The sequence below is a fragment of the Lacerta agilis genome, chromosome 9 (genome assembly GCF_009819535.1).
Source record: "Lacerta agilis isolate rLacAgi1 chromosome 9, rLacAgi1.pri, whole genome shotgun sequence".
NCBI classification, from domain to species: Eukaryota; Metazoa; Chordata; class Lepidosauria; order Squamata; family Lacertidae; genus Lacerta; species Lacerta agilis.
This window is the reverse complement of record NC_046320.1, coordinates 45,225,760-45,252,027: the sequence shown is the minus strand read 5'-3', so window position 1 is coordinate 45,252,027 and position 26,268 is coordinate 45,225,760. Positions and strand designations below refer to the sequence as shown.

The following is a 26,268-nucleotide window of genomic DNA, read 5'->3' as shown; positions in this document are numbered from 1 at the left end:
TCATAAATATTCATATAATTATATATTTGTTTTCAGAAAATACCATAGCTTGTGAGCATGAAAGGCCAAATCAATTCTTCTTCTTCTTTTTCCAAATTGCAACATCTAAGCCAACCATCAAGCATGGAAATAATAAAAGGCACATTTCATGCTTAACACATGAAATTTAATATAGACAGGGTACTGATTTAAACCAGTTAATATGGAAACATAATTTAGCATACCAATCTGCAATAAATCACTACAATAATTCACTACAATGAAGGGTAAATATGCAACAGCAAAAACTCAAAAAACAACACCTAAAAATGTGGGGTCATTTTCCTTGACATACAGCAATGATCTGTTTCAAATCGTTTAGTAAATCTTTCACTAAATATATTCACCAAAAACATTCATATAACTGCTAAATCTATTTGAATGAAGCTCATAAAGAAGAATGCCACCCCCCACCCATTCACAAATTACACACTTCCCTAGCAAGCAGGGAAAAAATTCGTTTAGAATACCACACTGCTAATTTTCCTCATCTTCTTAGAAATTGTTTCTGCCAAGCAGCAGTAATGCATGCTCATTGTGTTAACGATCTCTTGCAACCAAAAAAAATATTTTAAATAAACGAGTGGCTATAATGACTTTGACTACAGCTATCATACAATAAAAAAGAGTAATGTAAGAATGTTGCAAAGAAGAATTGGAAAATTAATATGATAAACAACAAATTACACACAATTCTGCCTTTTAGAGACAAAGAACCAATGTTACTTTAAATTCTAGCAAAAGCAATACACACGTGCAGGAATTTGATACCCAAACGTTTGCTTTGATTTTTTTTTCTGATTCAGCTGTTTTCCATCCTCCTCAAAACTATTTGGTACAATTAAAAATGGGATTTGGTGGTTTATGCTTGGCCTTGAAGTTAACTGGTGATGTAATCCTAAACACACTTATTAAGTAGTAAGCCTCATTAAAGTTAGTAGGATTTAGGACTAAATATATTTTTTTCAGTTTTACCCTACACATTATCTTAGCTGGTTGCTGTCTCTCAGCCTGGCCTACACACACTTGTTGTAAGGCTAAGGGAGATAAATACCATGTATGCCTTTTTGGAAGATGGGTGGGGTATAGATGCAATTTAAAAAGTAATAGTATACCTATACATATTATTTCATTAAAGAGAACTTCCCTATGTAACAAGTAAGCAGATTACTTGCAATGCCACAAAGCTGCTCTTCAGTTTCCACTGCATCTCAGAGGGCCCTCAATATGGTGCCCTCAAGAGGTTTATGGATTGCAACTCTCATCAGGGGCGCTGACTTGGGTCCCACCCTGTGGGTGCCCAGCATGCTCCACCCAGCGCCACAATGTCATGATGTCACATTGCAACATCATGACAGTGTAGCGTGGGGTGGGGCAAGGACCTGCGCCTCTGCTGTGGGGCTTTGCGGTGGAGGCGTAGGCCCTGGTCCAGTCGCTGCTGTGGCACCAGAGTATCAGAGGAAGGCAGAGACCGTGATCCCCTCTCTCCCAATCGCCCTTCCTTGCTCTCCTTCCTAGTGTGGCTCTTCTCCAGCTGTTCCAACCCCACAGCAGCGATCTGCCTCCTCCGCGGCCGTGCTCCCCTCTCTCAATCCTGCCTCCTCCTTTTCTCCCCCATTTCCTTCCTTCATTTTCTTCCTACCCAAGTGATGCTGACACAAACACCTCAACATACACTAAGTAAAAGAATTTAAGTTTACTGTCCACCCCCTTCTCCTCCAACCTTGTACCGTTGGGTATAAATGTCTGATTTTCAGAATATGACTGATTTGCAGAAAAGACTCTGCAACATGAAAATAGAGACAATGCATGTATTTTTGTAGCCCAAGAAAATATATAATATGAATTTTGTGTGTGTGTGTGTGTGTACACACACACAAACACACACACACCCCAAATGGCTCTTTTGACACATTCAGTCATCCCAATGGCTTTTCCCAGCCAATGCAGGCTGAAATGAAGAAAGCTAACTTGTGGCCTGAAAGGACAGTGATGAGTCAAGGAATGCTGAAGCATTCAATACAGCTGTTTACTGGTTGCATCTCTCTCTTTTCTCTCTCTCTCTCTCTCTCTCTCTCTCTCTCTCTCTCTCTCTCTCACACACACACACACACACACACACAGGCCCTGCCTTCTGCCGCTGGCTGAGGCAGCCTGGGAAGCAGAACTGCCTCTCCATTTTGCTCTCCTCTGTGATAAGAGAAGAGAGAGAAAAAGGTCCGGCCAGCTGCTGGAAGGTAGGGCCAGAAGAGAGGCTTAAACTTTTCTCATTGACTTTGTGGGGGCTTTGTTGTTGTTGTTTGATTGTTTAGTCGTGTCTGACTCTTCATGACCCCATGGACCAGAGCACGCCAGGCACTCCTGTCTTCCACTGCCTCCCGCAGTTTGGTCAGACTCAGGTTGGTAGCTTTGAGAACACTGTCCAACCACAAATATTTTATTGTGGGGGTTGCAGCCCCCTCAACCACCTGGATATGGTGCCAGTGACTTGCATCATCTCTGTCTGCTGGCTGGGGCAGGTGGGAGCCCAACAGTATCTGGTGGCCACCATGTTGGCTACCACTGCACTTGCCACTCCCTATTCTGTGATCTCAGAGAAGGCTAAGAACTGTCGAGGAAATAGTCCATATCCCACAAGTCCACATTGAATGTTATTTATTGAACACTGATTAACCATATTCACACATCAATTCTTATTTGTTTGAGACTGCATTCTGAAGGTTTAGTAAACATACAGGAAGGGCAGCAAAGACACTGGCTTTGCCTCCCACTATCGTCTCCAAAGCTATGGTTTTCCCAGTAGTAAGGTATGGAAGTGAGAGCTGGACCATAAAGAAGACTGATCGCCGAAGAATTGATGCTTTTGAATTATGGTGCTGGAGGAGACTCTTGAGAGTCCCATGGACTGCAAAAAAGATCAAACATCCATCCTTAAAGAAATCAGCCCTGAGTGTTCACTGGAAGGACAGATCCTGAAGTTGAGGCTCCAGTACTTTGGCCACCTCATGAGAAGAGAAGACTCCCTGGAAAAGACCCTGGTGTTGGGAAAGATGGAGGGCACAAGGAGAAGGGGACGACAGAGGATGAGATGGTTGGACAGTTTTCTTGAAGCAACTAGCATGAGTTTGGCCAAACTGTGGGAGGCAGTGAAAGATAGGCGTGCCTGGCGTGCTCTGGTCCATGGGGTCACGAAGATTCGGACACGACTGAATGACTGAACAACATTATCTGCTTCATGGATTCTTCCTTAAATACATAGAGGTGATTGGAACAACAATGCGGGTGGGACAGGGGGCAGACTGTTTGCTTGCCGTTCGTGTATTTTCCTAACCATAGTCCTCTGAAGAGGGCTATTGTTACACAAACACACTTCATCAGGACACACTTCATCGCTTTGTGAGTGGTGTGTGTGTGTGTGTGTGTGTGTGTGTGTTTAAATGTATTGTGTAAGTGCAGACATTAACAACTTAGACCCCCATCTGCACTATACATTGAAAGCAGTATTATCCTGCTTCCTTCAAAGCATTCTGGGAACTATAGTTTGTTAAGGGTGCTGAGAGTTAGGAGACTACTATTCCCCTCACAGAGCTGCAATTCCGAGAGAGGTTTAACCAGTGCTTTTCTTTTCTTTCTTTTTTTAGGAAAAAGGGTGTTGGTATTCACCACAAAGTTGCTACAGTAAGTGGCACACTTTTGACTTCTTCTTTTTTTTAACGTGCCAGTGGCAAAAAATATTTTTGCTGTGGCAGAAAATCTTAAATGTGCATATACACTAATGGGGTTGGAACTGGCAACAACTGACCAGGAAAGAAATCTTGGAGTCATGCTGGATAATTCAATGAAAATGTCAACCCAGTGTGCAGTGGTACCTCGGGTTAAGTACTTAATTCGTTCTGGAGGTCCGTTCTTAACCTGAAGCGTACTTAACCTGAAGCACCACTTTAGCTAATGGGACCTCCTTCTGCCGCTGCGCCGCCAGAGCACGATTTCTGTTCTTAAGCGGAATTCTTAACCTGAAGCGTACTTAACCTGAAGCATACTTAACCCGACATACCACTGTATAGCAGCTGTGAAAATGCCAAATTCCATGCTAAGGATAATGAGGAAAGGGATTGAGAATAAAACTGCCAGTATCATAATGCTGTTATACAAATTATGGTGTGACCACACTTGGAATACTGTGCTTGCCTCACCTCAAAAAGGATATTGTAGAACTGGAAAAGATTCAGAAAAGAAAAATCAAAATGATCAAAGGAATGTAACAACTGCCCTATGAATTTTTTAAAAAGATTTGGGGGGGGGGGTAAGTTAGTTTAGAAAAAGGCTCAAAAGAGGAGACATGATAAATGTGTATAAAATTATGCATTGTGTAGATAAAGTGGAAAAAGAGAGGGGGGTGTTCTTATCTCATAATACAAACCCAGGGTCCTCAAATGAAGCTGAATATTGGAGAATTCAGGACAGAGAAAAGAAAATACTTATTCATCCTATGGAATTCACTGCCACAACATGTCGTAAGAGCTGCCACCTTTAAAAGGGGTGAATTCATGGAGAATAAGGTTGCCAATGTCTACTAGCCATGATGCCTGCATATGGATATCAGAAGCAGTATGTCTCTGAATTCCAGAACAGAATGGTGGACTTGATGGGCCTTCATCAAATCGAAGGCTTTTCTTGCAATTCACAGAATTATGTGTTTCTGCTTATATAGGGTGTCTCCCTGATCATTTAGAATCTGCTACCTTATTTTTTGGGGTGTCCTAAAACAGTGCTCAGGGACCCAGGTGGCGCTGTGGGTTAAACCACAGAGCCTAGGGCTTGCTGATCAGAAGGTCGGCGGTTCGAATCCCTGCCACGGGGTTGAGCTCCCGTTGCTCGGTCCCAGCTCCTGCCCACCTAGCAGTTCGAAAGCACGCCAAAGTGCAAGTAGATAAATAGGTACCGCTCCAGCGGGAAGGTAAACGGTGTTTCCGTGTGCTGCTCTGCTTCGCCAGAAGCGGCTTTGTCATGCTGGCCACATGACCCGGAAGCTGTCTGCGGACAAACGCCGGCTCCCTCGGCCTATAGAGCGAGATGAGCGCCGCAACCCCAGAGTCGGACACGACTGGACCTGATGGTCAGGGGTCCCTTTACCTTTTTAAAACAGTGCTCATATGGAAATTCACAAGTAATAGACTGGTATTACAATTATAGACTATGGTATGATTGAGAAAAGGGTACAAAATGTGTGTGTGTGTGTGTGTGTGTGTGTGTGTGTGTGTGTGTGTGCATGCAATTAAGCTTCTTTCTAGCAAACACTGAAATCACTGTGAAACTTTCCAAGTGATATAAATTAGAAGGAAGAACAACACTAAGAGTCTTCTTCAGCATTCATGAATTGTAGTTCTTTATCTAAATATTCTTTTCGCTGTTTGAATTTATACTGTATTTAGAAGGCAGATATGGAATGCAGGTCTTGGAATTCCTTTTTCTAGTCTGCAAAGTATTTTAAAATGTAATCTATTTATATTTAGGAAATAATTATTTGATTTCCCTTCCTTTGAACATTATCAGTGACTGCTGTTATACTATTATAATGCTTCCTTTTCTCTGAAGAGATTCCAAATGTTTGGATTTGAGTTCCAGCATAATTCCAGACAGCAAATGCATTCATGACTAAAAACAGCTCCTTTACTCTATCCTCATTAACCTTTAGCCCCCTCTTTCCTATTTCCTGCATATTGGTCCCAGGACTGATACACATCCCCACACAAACACGCACACACACAACAGATATGTTGTTTTCGCTCTTTAATACGCACAGCTACATTTTTTATTGCAATTGTTCAGCACACAGCCGTTCCATAGCTTTTGTAGCAGGCTTCCTGGCCAAAGAAGCACCTCAATGATGTTGTATCGAGTGATTCATTTGCAACATGGCAGCCAATTATAATTTCTCCTTGTGGTGCTTGTAACTGCCGAGAGACCTGGTTATGCCTAGCCTCTTGCTTCTGAAACGACTTGGAAATTCAAGGGCAAAGGGGGGTATACTTCTGTACTGCAAATGAACACGATGCCCACGTGGTTAAAATGTTTAAGTGGTCACAATACTGGAGGTAAATGTTTCATGCAAGTTTGAGACTTTGTACTGCACAATTTTGTTCTGAGGTGCAAGGATGTGCTTCATGTAATCTTGGGATGGAAGGAGGCTGGTTCTCATCCTTAATTTAGCAAGGCTTAACTCCCACATTTTCACACAAAGGTCCCAACCAGCAGCACTGGTGGGGGAGATGCAGACATTCCAGGATCCAATCAGAAGCTGGGATGGCTTTCATAATTTCTGGACTGTCCCTGGAAAATTGGGACACTTGGAGGGTATGAAAATGGTATCTGCAAGTATTTTGCCCTACATTTCCGGTGCCTGCAAACTGAGATGAGGGATGGCATTGAAGAGAATCGTGAATTTCATTTTTAATACACTACTTTCCTTCTGTATCACATTAACAAAACCCACAAATGACATTCCAGACTCAAAACTGCTTAACCTCACTTGAGAAAATGCCCTTAGAATACTGAGCAAAGGAATGGCTTCTGTCATAGCTAAACGTTGAAGCGGAAATAAAGCTACTTTGTTGTTCAAAAGAAATACTTGACCATGCATAAAAAGGCAAGTCCTCTTCTGACCCCAAATATTCAGATAATTTAAAAGGCTTTTGATTATGAATGAGTGCCCTTGTATTAAAGCCACATTTGTACTAGAATAATCAAGATCACAAACATGCCAAGACCTCACTGAAGTTCTGGTAGTTCTGCATCATGAATGCAGTAATTAAATTTAAAACATGCGAACCATCTGCAGTGTCATGTAAATGCAGGCTAACGGTGGAAATATTGACCATGAGCTTTGAAGGAGACAGGAAAATGTTTTTCCCCTGGCACGTATATTTGTTTTCACTCTCTTCCTCACATTCTGTTAGTTGAACACCCATTCTGGCCTTATCTGATTTCTGAGAACTAGAGTTCCTCTGTGGCTGCAAACGAAGAAGAAAATCACAAAGGAGGGTTCAGAATGCTCTTGATCTAATGCATGCTGTCTGGAAACCTATAATGCAAAACAAAAGCATCAAAAACAACTGGGGTTGGGGGCAAAGTGAAGCGGAAACCTGACAAAAAATATAGACTATAGAAAAAAGAATCTGCTCTGCTTTGTTCCATCTTTAAAGTGATGTCAGCAACTCATGAAATGGAGGCTAACTAGCAATTTCTCAATAATAGATGGATGATGCTGGCATAGCAACAACACAGACTGCAAATATCATGAGAGGATATAATGTGTAGCAAGCATGAGTCATAGAAGAGTCATCAAAAGCATCACAGATTTGCCAATGGTTGACAACATTTTCATATCAGAATTAGGGCTGGGTGAATCTGTCTTTAGTGTCTCAGTTTTCTTTTTCCATCTTAAATTCAGTTTGCCCAATTTCTGCAGCAGGGTGCAATTTATTATTATTATGCTTTAGTCGAGATTCCTGCATTGCAGAGAATTAATAGGACTAGATGGACTTTGGAGTCTCTTCCAACTCTGCAATTCTATTTATTATTACAGGTGGGTAGCCATGTTGGTCTGCCATAGTCAAAACAAAATAAAAAATTCTTTCCAGTAGCACCTTAGAGACCAACTAAATTTGTTCTTGGTATGAGCTTTCATGTGCATGCACACTTCTTCAGATACCCTTGGTGAGGTTGATGGACTTCCATTTCATGCGGCTCAATGTGGTGCCTTCCATAGTACCTGAAGTAGTGTGCATGCACACGAAAGCTCATACCAAGAACAAACTTAGTTGGTCTCTAAGGTGCTACTGAAAAGAATTTTCTATTTATTATTATTATTATTATTATTATTATTATTATTATTATTCAGCACAAACATTGTATCGTTTGTGTGTACATTTCTGCTGTTTTTTATTATTCACAATGCTGCTTAATATGGATACAGTGGTACCTCTGGTTACGTACTTAATTCATTCTGGAGGTCTGTTCTTAACCTGAAACTGTTCTTAACCTGAAGCACCACTTTAGCTAATGGGGCCTCCTGCCTATGCTGCGCCACCAGAGCACGGTTTCTGTTCTTATCCTGAAGCAAAGTTCTTAACCTGAAGCGTTATTTCTGGGTTAGCGGAGTCTGTAACCTGAAGCGTATGTAACCCGAGGTACCACTGTATTTTTGCAATCAGTTTTCTCTGATGCCACCTTTGAAAAGTGCTCAGAAACTTCAACTAGCCCAAAGTGCTGCAGGCAACTGTTGCCTTGCGCTGGTTATAGGGAGCATAGGACTCCCTTTTTACAACAGCTCCTCTGGCTATTCTTCAGTGCCCCAGGATTAGGCCCAGGCTATTGTATGCTCCCGTATGACGCTGCCTGGGCTCTGAGATCTTCAAGGGAGATTCCTCTGTCAGTCCCGCCACCCTCACAGGCATGTTTGGTGGGGATGCAGGAGAGGGCCTTCTCTGTGGCTGCTCCCAGACTTTGGAACTGCCATCCTAGTGAGGCTCTGGCTCCCTCCTTGTTCTTCTGCTGGCAGGTGAAGACTGTTTTATTCTGGCAGGCCTTTGGGAACTGACTGCTTTGAAAGAAAGGACTTTTAAATAGTGTTGTGATGTTTTTAGTGTTTTTACTATCTGCATCTTAATATATTTTGATTGTTGTAATTTCATTGTAGCTTAATTCCCTTTTAACTATTATCTTTTATACGTCTTTAGTTTTCTGTGTTTTAACTGTGTATGTTTTTATTTTTGTAAGCTGGCTTGAGTTCCAGTTCTGGGGAAAAGGTGGCATATAAATGAATAAATACATCATCATCATCCATACATTTTTGTACACGAAATTTGTAAAATACATTTTTATGTATTGGTTCAGGAAGTGCACATTAAAACGACAACTGAACCAATTTTCCCTCTGTCCCTAATTAGGATTCAGAAGTGAGGAAATTGCAGCACTCTGTCTAAAATCCCAGCTTTTAACAATTTGCTGGCAGATCAAATTTTGCTTCATTATTGAGTGATAGAAATGATCTTCTGAAAGGTCAGTCACGACTTAAGATCCTGAGTTACCATGCCCTGGAAAATGCTTGTTGTCTAGCAGATTTCAAGGGAAGGCAATTAGCAATATACAGAAGTCCTTTCACAAGCCCACTTTATCATGGTCATGAATGTGCCCTCATTCAGTTTCCTGAACTTATTGACAATTGTACCCAAGAGAGTCTGATAGCATCTGTTTAATAACAGCAAGAGGATATACAAGTTGTAGATGAATTTATCTGTTTCTTTCCAGAATTTAAGCAGTGGTGGTAAAGACTCTTGGACTATTTTCATCTGAAGGTATAATAATAATAATAATAATAATAATAATAATAATAATGTATGAGTCTAATTTCTATTCAGTTCTAAATAGAAGAGTACCTGGAGGAACGGGATGATTCTGGTATATTTTAAGAGATTTCTAGCCCTGAAAGGGAGGGCCTGCTCATTCATTTATTTGCAGAATTGTCACTTAAAACTGTGCCTCTATCTTTGCTTGGCTGCTTATGTGAGGAAAAGTATAATCCTAGATAATGGAGGGGAGGGGAGAAATATCCATGTTGCTAAGCAACTTCATGCTGTAGCCTCCTGCTACCACTTGATCCTGTTGTACCGGTAATTTGCACAGCTGATGGCTTTCAGTCTCAGGGAACTGTGTGATTTAAAACTCTTTCCAAGGAGTCATGGGGGAGGTATAAGAACCGTCAGAATCAGTGGTGCTGGGAGAGAAAGCCGAAATGGAAAGGAGGACCATCTCTAAAGAGAACTATTAAGGGAGAAGAATGCATGAGCAAATGAGGCAATTTCATTTAAATGACCCAGAAAAGAAACAATGCCCGATTTGGTTGTACATGTCTTAAGATATTTCTGGATCCCAGCCTATTGTTATACAACCAAGTACAATAGCTCTCGTAATTACACATAGGAATATAAAAACTGTAGCTCCTCTGACTTCAGTAGAGAGACTGTTACTCTTAATACTAGTACATAACTTGACTAAAATACAAATCAGTGGTATGTCAGACATTGGGCCATTTTAAGTGTAAGAACACCATTGTAAATGTTTTATGAATCACATATTTCAGATATAGCTGCATGAATAATTCACCGAGCCTTATCCATATTATTGATACTCTATTGTGTCTGTGATATTGGAATTCTAAATCCACATATATATTGAAAAATAAAATTGATTCTCCCTTCCCAACGCATAAAATTAGTCAGCGTTAATACAGAGCAAATCTCTTTAGTGCCAATCATAAAGAATTTAAAGAGATGGAGGGTGAAGCAATTACTGGTGTGAAATACGTAGAAACTCTTCAGCATGCTGCTTTCCCCTTAATCTGACAAACAGAAAATTTCCCATTGCTTTATACAAATATCTCTGATATACTTCAGTCAGATTGTCATATATGATTCAGATGGAAATAAATAATGCATAAAGCTAGATAATCCTAGCTTAAGAAATCTATCAACCTCCCTAAAGTGGCTTTGCTGGGCTTTGGAGGAGGAGGAAGAGATAAAACATAGACCATGGCAAGAGCTTCTGAAGTGCCATTGATTAGAATTAGGCCTGGTAGGTAGTTAATTAGGGTTATGTTCACATTAGTGGCTTAAAACACAGCAAGGACATTTCCTCTATTGTGTTTCAAGTCACATGTGCATGGTGCTGTACACACCAGAAAGGGAGCAGGAAAGTCTTCACGCAGTGTACATTATATTTTTGGTTTCCTCACCCCTGTAAGACCAAAATGATGGTAAAAAATTTAAATGGAAAACAATTGGAACAGCTTCAAAAAGAAACAACGATTGAGGTGGTCAAAAAGATTAAATACCTTGGCATTTGGCTTACCACCAAGAACGCTAACCTGTTTAAAGACAACTATGAGCCACTCTGGAAGGAAATCAGTAAAGATCTTGACATATGGGGAAGATTGCAATTATCATTTATGGGAAGGATAGCAGCTATTAAAATGTCGATTCTACCAAAGATTTTATTTTTGTATCAAAACATCCCCATTATTACGAATCTGAAATATTTTAAAGAATGGCAGAAGATCATCGCCAAATTTGTTTGGCAAGGTAAAAAACCGAGGATAGCATATAGGCTATTGACAGACAAAACGACAAGAAGTGGGTTTTCTCTACCAGACCTAAAAATATATTATGAGGCGGCGTGTATCGACTGGTTAGGACAGTGTTTTTCAACCTTTTTTGGGCAAAGGCACACTTGTTTCATGAAAAAAATCACGAGGCACACCACCATTAGAAAATGTTTAAAAATTTAACTCTGTGCCTATATTGACTATATATAAAGTAATTTTCCCACGGCACACCAGGCAACATCTCGCGGCACACTAGTGTGCCGCGGAACAGTGGTTGAAAAACACTGGGTTAGGAGAATGGTTTAGATTGGAGAATACAGACTTATTGGACCTGGAGGGGGTAGAAAATAGATTTGGGTGGCACGCCTACCTCTGGTATAACAAAGTGGAAGTACATAAAGGCTTCCTAAATCATACCATCAGAAAACCATTGTACCAGGTTTGGAGGAGGTATAAGGATTGGTTTGAAAAAAAGACTCCAGGGTGGGTGTCGCCACAAGAAGCTTTCACAATAAAAAAACCTAATATGGAAACCAGCTGGTTAACATATAGAGAAATGTTGTCTATGGAAAATAATAATGTAAGTATAAGACCATATGAAGAACTAAATAACAAGCTAACTGGCTGGTTAGAATATCATCAACTGAACAGTATATTTATAAAAGATAAGAAACTCCAGGGATTCAATCAAGAAAAATCATGGCTCGAGAAGGTGGTTGTCCAAAATAGTACTAAAATGCTATCCAAGATTTATGACTTTCTGCTGGAATGGAATCTAAAAGACGAGGAGATAAAGAGTGTAATGATAAGATGGGCAATAGACGTTGGTTATAATATTGAATTTGATAAATGGGTAAGACTCTGGAACAGCGGAATTAAATTTACAGCATGTACATCACTCAAAGAGAATCTGTATAAAATGATGTACCGCTGGCACCTCACACCAATTAAATTGTCGAAATTATATAGAACTGGAAGTAGAAGGTGTTGGAAGTGTGAGGCGAAAGACGGGGAGTATTTTCATCTATGGTGGTCATGCGAGATCGTAAAACAATATTGGCAAAACATATACAACGAACTTAAAAAAATATTCAAATATACTTTCATAAAGATACCAGAGGCATTCCTCCTAGGAATGGTAGGGTCAGAGATAAAGAAAGGCGATCAAAAGCTTTTCTTATACGCGACCACAGGGGCGAGACTTTTATTAGCGCAGGTCTGGAAGCAAAAAACCGTACCAACTGTGCAGCAATGGCAACAGAAAGTTACAGAATATATGGAAATCGCAAAAATTACAATGAGAGTCAGACAGCAGGGGGAAGAAACATTTAGAAACGAATGGGGAAAATTTATGGACTATCTGGACAAGGTGTGTAAGACGTAAAGAATGACATATAACTCTTGGCGTCGATTACTACTATTGAAAAAATGTATATATAAGAAATAAGGTAAGATTTAAGCTTGGAAATAGGAGTATAAGTATAAGTTGAAATTTGACAAGAGAATTTTTATTTTTCATTTATTATCTTTATTGTTCAAATTGGAGTAAGAAGAACTGATGTGCGATATATTGATTTATGAGTTAGAAAAGACATAAGAAGGAAGAAGGGAAGGGACTCAAATCTTTAAATGTAAATGATAAGAGTGGTACAAATTTTTGGATATTTAAATTTAGGTTATACTTGCTTCTACATTATTTTTATTATTTCAATTGTTTGTTAAAATGCAATGGAAAAAACCAATAAAAATTATGTACAAAAAAAAGTAAATGTTTTATGAATCACATATTTCAGATATAGCTGCATGAATAATTCACCGAGCCTTATCCATATTATTGATACTCTATTGTGTCTGTGATATTGAAATTCTAAATCCACATATATATTGAAAAATAAAATTGATTCTCCCTTCCCAACGCATAAAATTAGTCAGCGTTAATACAGAGCAAATCTCTTTAGTGCCAATCATAAAGAATTTAAAGAGATGGAGGGTGAAGCAATTACTGGTGTGAAATACGTAGAAACTCTTCAGCATGCTGCTTTCCCCTTAATCTGACAAACAGAAAATTTCCCATTGCTTTATACAAATATCTCTGATATACTTCAGTCAGATTGTCATATATGATTCAGATGGAAATAAATAATGCATAAAGCTAGATAATCCTAGCTTAAGAAATCTATCAACCTCCCTAAAGTGGCTTTGCTGGGCTTTGGAGGAGGAGGAAGAGATAAAACATAGACCATGGCAAGAGCTTCTGAAGTGCCATTGATTAGAATTAGGCCTGGTAGGTAGTTAATTAGGGTTATGTTCACATTAGCGGCTTAAAACACAGCAAGGACATTTCCTCTATTGTGTTTCAAGTCACATGTGCATGGTGCTGTACACACCAGAAAGGGAGCAGGAAAGTCTTCACGCAGTGTACATTATATTTTTGGTTTCCTCACCCCTGCAAACCTTGGAACTCCTATGTGCAATGGCTGTATCAAATGTACATACCTCAGCTCAACTGCAAAGTGAATGTAGCTTATGTTTTCAAATCAGATAGAAACTGGTTTGAGGAGAAACGTATCAAACAGCAGTGTTTTTCAAGAAACTATAAAATAGGAATATAGACTATATAGTGCTATATAGCCTGTCCTGTGCCCCCTAAGCTAGTCTGCTGCCTTCAGGTATGGTGGAAGTCACATCCCATTGCCATTGCTGAGGTAAGATACAACTTCCAATCTGGTTGGCTTTTGTACATGGAATGGTGGCAGCAGTGAGGAAGGGTGCCACCTTGTCTTTCTCCCCAGTTAGCAAAACATATTGGGCTGGCCATGCTGCTAAGAGATGGAGTCCTTTAAGTTTTCACCTGAATCAAAACTTAGATCAGAATTTCAAGCCTTCCAAATAAATTAGAGCAACCCTTTCTTTTGAAAGGAACCCTCCTGCACACCAGTGGCATACTAATTCTCAGTACAGTGGTACCTCAGATCAATAACTTAATTTGTTCTGGAGGTCTGTTCTTAACCTGAAACTGTTCTTAACCTGAGGTACCTCTTTAGCTAATGGAGCCTCCTGCTGCCGCCACATGATTTCTGTTCTCATCCCGAAGCAAAGTTCTTAACCCGAGGTACTATTTCTGGGTTAGCGGAGTCTGTAACCTGAAGCGTCTGTAACCTGAAGCATCTGTAACCCGAGGTACTACTGTATACAGATTAGTTTGCACCACCATGGAATTGCTTCAAGGGAGCGAGTAGAGGAAAAGCAGAGGGAAAATTCTATTCGAGCTCTTGATTTATATTCCAGTCAGATGCTTTTCTCCTCCACTACCTCTTGGCCTATGGAACTTAATCTTACACTAAGAAATGGAAAAAGAACCTGACAGGGTTCGATGTATGACCACCTGTGAAAGTCTTAGAACATTTATTACAAGAGGATGGGAGGTCTCGGCGGGCATAAATCCTCATAATCCTGACCTGAATGGAAACACTCTTCCTCCAGAACATTAGATTGCATTATGAGTAATTTTATATCATTTTGCCACTTTGTACATCGCACCTGCTTCCTTGACCAAGGCATCAAAGAAATACATGAAGAAGTTGTTGTTGTTGTTCAGTCGTTCAGTCGTGTCCGACTCTTCGTGACCCCATGGACCAGAGCACGCCAGGCACGCCTATCCTTCACTGCCTCCCGCAGTTTGGCCAAACTCATGTTAGTAGCTTCGAGAATACTGTCCAACCATCTCATCCTCTGTCGTCCCCTTCTCCTTGTGCCCTCCATCTTTCCCAACATCAGGGTCTTTTCCAGGGAGTCTTCTCTTCTCATGAGGTGGCCAAAGTACTGGAGCCTCAACTTCAGGATCTGTCCTTCTAGTGAGCACTCAGGGCCGATTTCCTTGAGAATGGATAGGTTTGATCTTCTTGCAGTCCATGGGACTCTCAAGAGTCTCCTCCAGCACCACATGAAGAAGACTGAACACTAATTCATGGACTTTAGCTATTAGTGGACCTTGCTAAAGATTCCGTCGTTTTATTTGATGTAGGTTTTGAGGTTGTGTCTGAAACGGCAAACCTCGACACTTCAATGACACGCTAAAGCCACTGAAATATACAGGACTTAATTCAAGGGGATAAACTGATGGATCTGATAAATGTGTTCTCTTTAGGGACAAGAGCAATGTTGTCCCTTTCTTTATCTCCAATAATATCTCTATTCATCATATGACAATGCTGGCCATAGGGGCAAGGGCCACAGTTCAGTAGGAGAGAACATGCTTTCTTCATGGATATCTGGTGGCCACTGTGATAACAGGGTGCTGGGCAATCCCCCTGCAGGGGGCGGGGGCGGGTTGGGGAGGGAGGCAGCCGGTATGCCGGTGGGCTCGATCCTTCCGGCGCCCCCGTGCGTCCGGGGGAGAGTGCTGGCGGCACAAGCACCCAGCCACCCGTGGGGGGGGGAGGCCGCCGGCGGGGCTGCGCTATTCCCCCCGCTCACTGCGCTCGAAGATGGGGCTGTGCCGCTGGCACGCGAGAGCCCGCCCACCCGCCCGCCGGGTCAGGTTGGGGAGGGGGTGCTCGGTATGCCAGCGGGCTCGCGGGGGCGCCCCTGGGGGCCCGGCGCCCTGGTGCGCCACACCACCAGCCCAAATGGGCGAGATGGCCCTGGCTGTAAGATTGGGGTCACAAGTTTAGTTATCATCACAGTGCACTTGGGTATGTGCAATTCAATGCAAATAACTCAAGACTGTATGTTATATACCAAGGGTGAAGAACCTCCACCCCAAGAGCCTAATTGCGCCCATGAGGGATTCCCATTTGGCCTGCAAGGCCATTTTGGCCAAGCCAAACCCACATGTCCCAATAGTCCCTTGCAAAGCATTACCTTGAAGAGCACTTTGCAAGGATCTCAGAAAGATCCAGCAATCATCTGATTGTCCCATTTTACCCAGCCCCTTGCAAAGTGATACTCAGAATAGTGTTTTGCAAGGCACCCTATCTGATTCTCATTCCTGAATATGGTTGACCCTATAGTTTCAGATAAAAAGAGAGAAATCTGGTTAAGGGCTCACAGAACTGATGTCTTAGCTGCTTCCAGGAAATGGTTGCTATCTCTGTTTAAATGGTTACATTCTGAATGGAAACCAAAATTGCCTGAAATAGATCATATGAGATCTTTTCCATTCAGATATGGAATGTGAAATTTTGTATGTCAGTATTAAGTAGATTTAAAACACCTCTTTTGTAATGATGAAAATCACTGCATTGTAATTGATTTGATAATGGGCCTGTATTATATAGGGATACTTATTAGAGAGTAATACTTCATAGATTAAATGCGACTAACCTGCCATTTTATTACTGGTGATGGAGGTGGAATGATTTAGCTAATATACTGAAAAGCAATAGACACCTTCAGCATCCCTCTAGCAAGATATCCAGTGCTGCTGCTGGAAAAGAAGCTGTACTCTGTAAAATCTTACCTAGAAAAATAAAAATGTAAATCATCTAAAATGAGTCAAGAAGTGGGGATTAGTTTTAAATCTCTTTCAAATTACTACTCAGAGAAATGTGACATGGCACCCTTTTTTGCAATTGGAGGAGAGAGGTTAAATCCATTATTTCTGATGTGTCCAGACTATTAGATTTTTTTAAAAAAATCTATCCATAATTCCTGACATATTGAAATGGAATCTACAGCAGGTGAATTGCACCCATTTATCAACAGTTGGCTGCCAATCAAGGTGAACAGCCAAAAGACGAGTCAAATCTTCTTGACGTATGCAGAGGGGAAACTTTCTCCTCAAATTAATTACAATATTAAGTGCATAGGGTAGCAAAAACTGTCATTAATATGAAAGTGATTAAGTCTCTTTTGAACCGTTTGTTCTCAGAGTCCAGGAATTGCTTCAAAAAGAAGTCACGGAAAATGGATGTCAAAGCTTCTGTGACACGCCCCAGCAGGTGACATGCCCCGCCCCCAGGATGCGCACCAGTTGTGCCCCTGTCTGCTCTCCACCCCACCCCCACCCGGTGCCGGAGCATGAAGCTCCGCCACTGGATAGTAGTACTACAGTTACATGCAGATGCAAATAAGCACCTGTGTGAGGATGGTTTATCTGCAGTACTTTGGGTGGACTCAGAGCACTTGAATATATGTCTGAGTCCACATGCCATCGAAAGTAATTCAAGATTGATAGACAATCTGCACTGAGATGCACAGTTTCTAATTGTCATGGAAGATTTGGACTTGGAGAATGTGTGATGCACCTAAGATCCCCTAGTAACATGGTATTTTAAGTTGGGAAGGGTTTAGGGTCACCTGTTTTCTCTTGCTCAGAAGTTCTTGTGAAGCAGGTCAGTATGAAAAACTAAGTAACAGTCCCTGGAGCACATAAATGTGACAACCCTGCTGGCACCTTAAAGCATTATTTGGAAAGAACAGTTGGGTTTAGAGGACACACACAAGGCTGCATACCCTCTGATGTTAATGCACTATACCCATAATGCCCCATGCTTAAGAGAAGCAGCACATAAATTAAGAGAAGTGACTGGCCACTTGCTTCTCTTTATTGACCAGGAGTTGCCTTGTGCCTGCATTCTTTCCCCTGCTGTCAAGATTCACTGGAAGTATGAGGGCAGCACAGCTTTCATAGAAATGTAAAAATGTAAACGAGCCTTAAGGTGCCATTTACAGAATTAGCAACTGATCAAATAGCTTTTAAAAAAGTGAATACCAGGCACAAGGCATAGTTTGAAGCCTTCATTGCAGGATTTGAATTCTGGTGCAGCATAGAAAGGTTTTAAACCTTTGATCTGGGTCACCTTTGATATGCATTTTAAAAGTCTGAATAAGAAAGGTATCTAGGAGTTACCGGTAATTTATATAATGTACACAAGGAGTTCCTGAAACATACCAACCTTCCCTTGGTTCCTTACTCCCCACATGTTTGCATCTCTTCAGCTAGCTACTTGCCAAGTTATCCCTCAACAGATAACCAGAGGAATTCTTTCAAAGGCATGGTTGAAACAAATTCATGGTTTAGACCAGTGCTTCCCAATCAGCTAAGTACTGCAGACCCCCCCTTTTTTTTTCAAAAGCCAAGCTATGGACCCCCTACTTTTGAAAATTTTGATATCTCTATGGTATGTGAATGGTGCCACTGACCCCCTGGGTGGGTTACATGGAGTACCTGGTGTCCGCGGGCTGCCCATTGGGAACCACTGGTTTAGACAAATTTCAGATTAGACCAATTAGTGGTTACCAACCATGACAGCTGTGTACTACGCCTAGCTTCAGAAGTGCTGTGCTTCTTAATAACAGCTGCTGGTCTATTGCACTCCTCTTTGCAGATATCCCATAGGCATCAGGTTTGTCACTGTGACAACAGGATGCTGAACAAGTTGGGCATCTTCTAATGTTCTTATGTCCTTAGTTGTGATGTCATATTCTTTCAAATGAAGTAGTGGATATGCTGCAGCTTGAAATAATTAAAAGTCCTTTATATTAGCATTACTAAAATCTCTTTAAAAAGTAATGCGTCACTTCATTTTTAATAATCTTCAAGGAAAGACAAATCAGTGGCGAATGTTTGGAAGATGACACTCCCTCATCAGTCTCTATTAGCTTGGATGTACATCTGGGAGTTGCAGTTCTTTAAATTACTATGCCTCCCCACCCTCAAGGGGAGAGACAGCACAACTTAATGTATTTTTGAAAGATGTCAGAAATGATTCCATATATGCAGTTGCTGCTTTTCAAATGTTAATCACCAATCCATTTCAATTACAAGAAATGGCCTGCTCCCTTGGTATTCCTGTTAATGATTTTCAATGGTTTTTTTTTTAAACAACCAGTTCCAATTATGAACTATATAAGGACAAAACCCTCCACAAAGCCTCGCTGTGGTATGCCTATGTACTATAAAGCAAACGTCTTTTGTTTTCAAATGGAAATTCAGCTTTTGGTTGTTGCTGTAGACTAGAAGAATGAAAGAAACAGAAATTCCATTTGCTGGAGCAAGGGTTTTGCTACACGGATTTCCATGACTATAAATAAAAAGAAAACCTCACACTGTCATTACTATTGACATTGGGTGGAATTCAACATCAGTCTATCACAGATGTTCCATCTGCCTGAGCATATCAGCTTGCCAGAAAGAACGATTCTCCCTGCACCCTGGTTTGGAGATTCTCCTGTTCCTCCACAGAGCCAATTTTAAGGGACATGGAGGAAGGAGTGGGGGGGGGAGCTGTGTTGCACAATGGCTGGTGGGATATTTTAAGTTGAATCTCATTCTTTCATTTTGAAGCTGCATACACTTGTGGAGTGGGCATTGGTCATAGTGGGAGCATAGATAGAACGATGGGCATAGGAGCTAACTCCTAGGGGCTGTGGGGGCTTCAGCCCCCACAATAAAACATGTGAGGGGGCCAGGACTTCACAAAGTTGATCAGCATTCCCATTCAATTGGTGTGTGTGCACTGCATCATGTGACTGATTATGAGGAGCAGGGCTTACCTGGGCCCAGGGGCGTCGTAGGGTGGGGGCGGTGGGGGCGGGCCGCCCCTTGTACCGCCCCTAGGTGGGTGGGTGCGGTGCTGCTGCTCCCGGGGTGACGGAGGGAGCAGCGGCGCATGGGGTGACAAGCGGCGGCCCCTCCCACCACTCCCACGCGCCGCCGCTCCCTCCGTCACCCCAGGAGCAGCAGCACTGCATGGACGAGGCTTCCGAAGCGGCGGCCCGGCATCCCCGGGGCGGGGCGTCGCCGCGTGTGCGTGCGTCATGACGCACACGCAGCGATGCCCCGCCCCCGGGGATGCCGGGCCGTCGCCGCGCATGCATGCGTCATGACGTCATGACGCACGCACGCGCCGCGATGTCCCGCCCCCCAGGGGTGCCTCTTGGCTTCCCGCCCCGGGCAGCCAAGGGGCTAGGAACGCCCCTGCCTGGGCCCCCATAATATTTTATTCAAGTTGGCACCCCTGATGATGGGGTTGAGCAAATTGTAGGCTGTGGCTTTGTAACACTGTGCTAGTTGGGATGCTTGCTGATTTCAGGGGAATGAAAACTTGAAACACAGATTCCAAAAGAGGGCTCTGTACTGGGGAATGAGGTGGGGAGTGCCAATGAAGCTTTGAACCTTGCCCTGTGTCAGTTGAAGCACAGGATGTATCAAGGGATACTGGTGCACCCTGATTCCCTTCCTTCAAATGCATTAAATCAAAGCATACTAATGTGTGGCGGCGTGCAATTTGGGAGTCTAATTTGGGCTAATCCCAGTTTAGCCGATGCTCAAATTAAGTCCTAATGGCTACAAATGCTTCTGTCTTCTTTTCATGGCCCCATGCCTATTACTCTATCATTGCTCCCAATAACCCACACAAAACAAGGAACAGCACATGCTTTGCACTACCTTAAAAATACATTGTATATTATGCAGAATAATAGGCTCAATGTGCGTGGATACAAAGCTATTGAGGGTGGCTGTAGGGCTCAGCAAAGCCACTTTGCCTGTGTTCTTTCATCCTTTGGGCTGGCACAGCAGCTGTTACCTCTGCAGCACCACAGCCGCTTTCCCAGGCACTAAATCTGCATGACACTGGATTTCCTCCTCCTCATACCCAGCTGCTAAATTCTGGCAAGGAGCCACCTTTCTTTGTGGAGAAGGTGTAAAGAACCCCCATCCATGAAATTATTATGGGGTGTCACATTTTTGTATTGGGTAAATTTTGTCAAAACTGTCCTGTTTGCGTACTCCTGTGTGTGCTTTCACTTCCTTCCTTTGGAAACTAAGGAATTGAATAATTAAGAGTGCACATCCTCTATACATTTACTTATGAGGAAGTGTCACAGAGTTGCATGGTGCTTTCTCACACATACCTAGGAATCAGTTCTGTGCAACTCAATGGAACTTACTTCATTGCAGACATATGGACTATTGTGCCACAAAATAAATACTGCTGAGTTACGGCACTGAATATATTTTGATAATATTTAAGGGAGGTAATCATTTATCTGGCATTAAAAATAAGCCTGGGACAATGGAGGGGGGGCATATAAATACCATGCTAGATTCAAGAGATATAAATGGGGCTATTTGAATAATGCTGTTGACACTGAGCACTGTTCCACCATGAACAATCTCATTTAAATCTTTTTAAAAGCTGCAGTTAATGACTTAATTTATCAACATGCTTATCTCATCACACTCCAGTCATATTGGCCCTAGTCTTTTCACAATTATGCACCACCAATAACTCACATAACTTCTACATTAAGATGCCCTTGTTCATACAGTTAAAGAAAGCACGGTTACTTGGTCAGAGGCAGCAATGGTTCTGAAAACCAGCTCTGTCCTGATCCAACGAGGAGGCGAAAAGGAGGCCGCTACCCCCTAGCCATGCCACGATTTAAACGGCAGGGGCCATTCCCCCAACTAACTAGATTGGTCAGCTGGGGTGTGTGACATGGCTGGGAGTCCCAATGATGCAGGCAGCATCTCTCCGCCCACTGCCGGGTCACTGGGAGGTCCCAGATGCTCTCCTGCAACTCCATCCCGTGGGGATTTTTGGATCTTGCATATATTCACTGAGACTGATACAATGTCAGTTTGTTTTTGTTTGCAGTAGAGAGGCTGAGTGTGATAACAGCCTTTCCTGTAGTGATGCACTGGGTTATTTGTGCATAATTGGCTCTGTAAGCCTTGGGATGATTCTTAAGATCTTTTTTTATTTTCTTTATTCATGTGCAGAAGTCACCCCCACAGTCCAAAGGCGCTTACTGTTAAAAACCTGAGAAATATACTGCATAATTCATAAGGAAAAATAGATAAGCAAGCCATGATGTTATTTGTGCCATAAAGGACATAGGTATGAATGCCTTTTGTTTTCAGACAACAGTACTTATGACTTGCTATCATCAAAGCTGTAGAAGTTGTGCTCTTAGGAGCTGAACAAGCTTTCTGCATGGCGATAGGTTGGTAACCCCTGTGGCTTGGCCAAGTTCCAAACTGCCAAATCACATTCTGACTTCAAATATCTGTATTTCCTCTGTAATCAAAAAGGAAGAAGCCATGCTATAATTTTATTCCTAAAATAACACTGTGGTATTGCTCACACAGAATGCCTATTGTACTCTATGACTGAGGGACCACAGAGATCACTGTTATTAGTTCTCTATAGATATAGGTTCAGTCATTTGAGGACCTCTTTGACATTCTTCAAAGAAGTCATAAATTGCAACTGGCTATGAAGATAGATCAATTAGTAAATGTGCAAGTACGTGATCATGATTATTACTCTGCTCTGTAGTTTGGTTAATTTTCAAAGTTTATAATGGTGCACATTTATACTGAGACATTTCCAATGGTGTATATTTTTCAGTTACAGGTAGGTAGCCATTTTGGTCTGCCATAGTCAAAACAAAATAAAAAATATGCAAATTCCTTCCAGTAGCACCTTAGAGACCAACTAAGTTTGTTCTTGGTATGAGCTTTTGTGTGCATGCGCATGAAAGCTCATACCAAGAACAAACTTAGTTGGTCTCTAAGGTGCTACTGGAAGGAATTTGCATATTTTTCAGGTATTTATAACAGAAGCCAATTCAAAAATTACTCCAAAGGCCAACTATCCCAATGAGTCAGAAAAAAAAACTGCAAGGGACCCAGAAGTCAAAAGAAATACCTGATGAGCTAGGCTTGTCATGTGTGTGTGTAAGTCTCTCATACAACTGGTTGTCTGGTACGTAATTGTAGGTTAACTTCCCTGCAGACAGACAAAAATATGTAAACACATTGTAACATGGATGTGTATTAACAGACAGTTTCATAGCTGAATGCATATATTGAAAACTCCTGCATTGTGTGTAACATACTGAACAAAGAAATGAGATGGGACAAAGGGAGAAACTTTACCAGTGCTGTGGTTATATAAGCTTCCATTAGAAATAATTTAGCTTTCATCCCAGAAAGTTGACTTACCTCACCGATTATTATTTATGGGTGTATTTATATTCATTTGCATATTTATAAACAGCTTCACAACCAAAAGCTACCAAAGCGGCACACAATAAGAATGAATAAAACCAATAAAACCACTTCTACAATTGTACAATTAATGTTCTATAAAATGACTGGACCGTACAGTAATCTGGAGATTTGAGATGTCCATCGTTTGTCAGCCACATACGAATGAAGGCTTGTCGTGTTATATAAAGGAGAGAAAGGAATAGTACACTTGAATTAGAGCTGATACCATTCTAATTCATCTAAAGAGGATTTTGAGGTGAATCTACAGTCTTGCCCAGGGAAAAAACCGGTAGACATTTTGAAGGATGTGTATTTTTCATTGTGATCAGCAGCATTTTTCAGAAGGACTTTTACATATCTAGGATTACCATCTTTTTTATACAAAGGAGCTTTGTATGAGAGGCTGAATATCAACATCTGTAGCTTTCCATCATCAATGCAACTCTGTACTCGAAAAAATATTTCCCTGATGATCCCCCCCCCCCATAGAGCTCTTGAAATTGTGGTGACTCTGTTCATAAGAAAGGGCTGTCGCAACATACTTAAACAGGGCAACAGCAATGTAAGGCTCTCAGAAAGGCTACCTGTTTTTCTCTATGTGCAAAAATGGTCTCATTTTTGCACATAGAGAAAAACAGGTAGCCTTTCTTTCCCCAAAAACATTTCCATATTTATTGATTCTTTATTAATAATATGTAAAGGTAAAGGGACCCCTGTCCATTAGGTCCAGTCATGTCCAACTCTGGGGTTGCGGCGCTCATCTCGCGTTACTGGCTGAGGGAGCCGGCATACAGCTTTCAGGTCATGTGGCCAGCATGACTAAGCTGCTTCTTGTGAACCAGAGCAGTGCACAGAAACACCGTTTACCTTCCTGCTGGAGCGGTACCTATTTATCTACTTGCACTTTGACGTGCTTTCAAACTGCTAGGTGGGCAGGAGCTGGGACCGAGCAATGGGAGCTCATCCTGTCACAGGGATTCGAACCGTCAACCTTCTGATCGGCAAGCCCTAGGCTCTGTGGTTTAACCCACAGCGCCACCCATGTCCCTGCTTAATAATATGTATATACCACTTAATAAGCAGGATACCGAAGCTGCGGGAAGGCTGCTCTCTGGATTGCATTGCTCATGAATATATGAAGCTGCCTCATAATGACACAGGTCATGGGTCCATCTAGCTAAGCACAGTCTATTCAGATAGGAAGTGATGGCTTGAAAATGCAGCTAATGTGCACAGTATTTGTTATGTAAATAGAGTTGAGGGGAAGCCAGAGCAGTCCTCTTAGGGCTCATCCACACTTCTGCCTTCCATGCTGCTTGCCTTCAAGAAAATCCACTGTTTACTGATGAATCTGAGCAAACATCAGTTAGGTTTTCTCCAGACTGATGTTTGCTCCAATTTAGCAATAAAGAGCAGGTTTTCCAGGGGAAAGCAGTAGGGCAAAGGCAAAACCACTCGCTCCCATGCCTAGAAAGGGCAGGGCACGTGGAAAACTGCTTGGACCCGTGCTTTCTAGACACAAGACAAGCGGAAATGTGGAGGAGCCATCATCAACGTGCAAGGTTGGAGAATGGAGCTTAACTTATCCACAGTACAATAATGCTTATCCCACCTTCTGATTTCATAGCATTATTATTTATTTGCCACAATCTACAACTATTCAACCTTTCAAAGCTGCTATTTACATTTCAAGGGAAGATGGGCCTGATAGCTCAGTTGGTTAGAGCGTGGTGCTGATAATGCCAAGGTCACAGGTTTGATCCCTGTATAGGACAGCTGCATATTCCTGCATTGCAGGGAGTTGAACTAGATGATCCTCAGAAGTCCCTTCCAATTCTATGACACCTATGAGATCCAATGTCACCAGAAGAAGCTCCCTTGCCATCCATATAGCTTCTTCAGAGAGTTCTATTATTATTATTATTATTATTATTATTATTATTATTATTATTATTATTATTATTTTATTGCAGCAGGGAAAGAAATAGCTACACTTTGCGCACCCTGCCCTGCTCCACCCCAAGGTGGCTCTGGATTCCCTGTGGCTGCTATTTGCATGAATAGCACCTTCATGCAATTAATGTCCAGGTTTGGTCTTCAGAGAGAGGTCTTTTTCATCTCTCTGGAGGCAGAACTAGACGTTATAAAAATCGTGGACTGCCATTAAAAGAAATGGCTCTGTGCTGAGTTCTCCCTCTCTCCTTCTGTAATGTAGTAATATTTACACAGTGAAATAATCAGGTTTCTGCATCTCTACCAATGATGTAGCAGCCAGTGATGTGGAGTGGGACAAAGAAATGCAGAATGTTATGAATTCAGGATGTAGGATAAGCAATACTGAACTTCTGAGGGGATAGTAACAAGCGTGGAGAATGTTGTACTGGCATCAGTATTCAGTGGGAGTCCCATTTCCCCCTAACATCTAGTTCCAAACAGAGATTTCTTCAGTTGCAAATGTTAGGGATTTAACTGGTGTGCAAAGCATCAACTTCTGTACTATTGACCTAGCACTCCTCCCAACTAAGCTACAGTCCTGATAATTTACTATGGTCCAGGAAGGACCAGTAGGTTGGAGATACCACAACTCTGGTTCAGGAAAATTCTGGACAAGAAAATCGCACTTGTGATTCCCATAGGCAGAACAACCTTTATATTTTTATAACCATTTGATTGATGCCATGCCAATGTTGGGAAAGTAGCAGGCGAAATCTAACCACCCTTTATGAACACTAGGTTAAAATGGGGGTTCTATTATTGCAGTGGGTTTCTGTTTCTAAAATTATGTGCAATTCATAGCAGAAACATATTATTTTCTAGAAACTCTCAGTGAACAGCTTTGCAGATAGGGCCATCGCTCAGTGGTAGAGCATTAGTTTTGCAATCAGAAGGCTCCAGATTAAATCCCCCCTGCCCAGCATCTCCAGGCTGGGCTAGGAATATTTTCTGTCACTGCTAGTCAGTGTAGACGGTGCTAGGCTAGATGGACCGGTGATCTGACTTGGCGTTAGGGAAATTCCTAACATCTTGTAATGAGGATGACAGGCAGGGCACAACCTTCTGA

At 41.8% G+C, this 26,268-nt stretch overlaps 1 non-coding gene across 1 annotated transcript; it reads left to right on the top strand.

Annotated features, from left to right (window-relative positions):
• The first annotated feature begins 24,908 nt into the window (after positions 1-24,908).
• Positions 24,909-24,982, top strand: TRNAI-GAU. Its single transcript has one exon. It is a non-coding gene; the product is annotated as a tRNA-Ile (tRNA).
• Positions 24,983-26,268: the final 1,286 nt, after the last annotated feature.